Source organism: Sapajus apella, unplaced genomic scaffold, assembly GCF_009761245.1.
Source record: "Sapajus apella isolate SASKATOON/1434 unplaced genomic scaffold, GSC_monkey_1.0 scaffold2870, whole genome shotgun sequence".
NCBI lineage: Eukaryota > Metazoa > Chordata > Mammalia > Primates > Cebidae > Sapajus > Sapajus apella.
Window position 1 is genome coordinate 828 of NW_022439796.1, and position 1,982 is coordinate 2,809.

General features: G+C 41.7%; 1 non-coding gene across 1 annotated transcript; it reads right to left on the bottom strand.

Moving 5' to 3' along the window:
- Positions 1 to 352: 352 nt before the first annotated feature.
- On the bottom strand, positions 353 to 460 carry LOC116547374. The gene has a single exon (XR_004267043.1). It is a non-coding gene; the product is annotated as a small nucleolar RNA U13 (small nucleolar RNA).
- Positions 461 to 1,982: the final 1,522 nt, after the last annotated feature.

Genomic DNA, 1,982 nt, shown 5'->3' on the forward strand with positions numbered 1-1,982 from the left:
AATATTTAATTTTTGTAGACATGTAGTCTCGCCACTTGACTTTGGGTCTTGACTTGGGTCTTTTCGGATTGCCTATCCTGACCCAAAATAAGACAAAGCTCTGAGCAAAAACAAAGCTCATTATAGTAGGATATCAAGTCTCTCTAAAGATCACAGAATCAAGAGTGTGACAACAGAAAATTAAGACTAGTCGTCAATTGATACCAGTTGTTGAATTCATGAGAACACATGGTATAGGAAAATGGTTACCAACAACCGGTCTGTGATCAATTGATTAATGGTTGTGACAAACCAAGGGAAAAAAAGTTGGTAATGTAAGGTTTTTCATACAGCTGAATGTGTTTGTTTTTCATGTCAGACAGGTAATGCACTGATATCATAACAAGATTCATGGGTGGCACATCTCACACATGTGCATGTACACCCACCCAGTAACCCCACTCATGAACTACAAAATGATCAATTTGTTCATTTAAAACAACTCTCTTGGCTGAGAGCGGTGGCTCATGCCTGTAACCCCAGCACTTTGGAAGGCTGAAGCCAGAAGTTTGAGACCAGACAGCCTGGACACAAAGCAAGACACCTTCTCTGAAAAAAAAATATATATTTTTTTGAGACAGAGTCTCATTCTGTCACTCAGGCTGGAATGTATGGCATGATCTTGGCTCACTGCAAGCCTCCGCCTCCCAGGTTCAAGTGATTCTTGTGCCTCACCCTCTCGAGAAATTGGGATTATATGCGTGCACCACACCTGGCTAATTTGGGGTTTCACTATGTTGAGTAGGCTGGTCTCCAACTCCTGACCTCAGGTGATCCACCCACCTCAGCCTCCCAAAGTCTGAGAAAAATTAAAAATAGATTTAAGAAAACAAACTCGGCCGGGCGCGGTGGCTCAAGCCTGTAATCCCAGCACTTTGGGAGGCCGAGGCGGGTGGATCACGAGGTCAAGAGATTGAGACCATCCTGGTCAACATGGTGAAACCCCGTCTCTACTAAAAACTACAAAAAATTAGCTGGGCATGGTGGCGTGTGCCTGTAGTCCCAGCTACTCAGGAGGCTGAGGCAGGAGAATTGCTTGAACCCAGGAGGCGGAGGTTGCGGTGAGCCGAGATCACGCCATTGCACTCCAGCCTGGGTAACAAGAGCGAAACTCCGTCTCCAAAAAAAAAAAAAAAAAAAAGTTTGACAGCCTTCTATCATTCTCAATCTGTTTAAAAATTACTGATCTGACCTAGGTAATCCTAGGACCCACTGGTTAGTTTCATGTGTAGAGATGATCTCACATCACAAAGTCCTGGGTTTGAATCTGTGATTGCCAGTTGTGCGTCCTTCAGAGAGCTACTTAACTAAGTCCATGTTCCTTCAACTAAAATGAAGTCGTTTTGAGGTTTCAATGGGCTCCCACAGGAAAAACCTAGTGGCACTGGTTTCATCCTTGTGGTGTCTGTGGTTGAGTGTCAGGAGACATGAGTAGCAGAGTAAAAAGATGGATGTTGGAAGTAGGCTGACCTGGGTTCACTTTTCAGCCTATAAATATTAGTAGATTCTGACAAGTTCCTTGGCATCTTTATTCCTATGTTTCTTCATGTTTAATACAAAAGAAAGTCTAATAGTATTGACCTCACTGGGTTATCATGAGGATAAAATGAAATATGTGTAAAGGCTTAGGACAGGACTGGCACATAATAGGTGTTTCATAAATAGGAGCTAAAATAAAAAGGCTGTTTGCAACTCCAAAATACAAAAGATAGAGGGAGAGAAAATAAGTGGTAGTTATGATTGTTATGGAACCAGTTTAACCCAGAGTTTGCTATATTCTCCAGAACAAGATTTCTTCTTCGTTCAGTTCCCACCTTACATCCTGCATAGGTTACACACGTAAGAGTTCCCAGGGCACTACATTTAGTCAATGTAATGTGTCTTTAAGACTTTTAAAATAAACATTAGTGATAACATCAAATACACAAAAAAATAATGTTTTG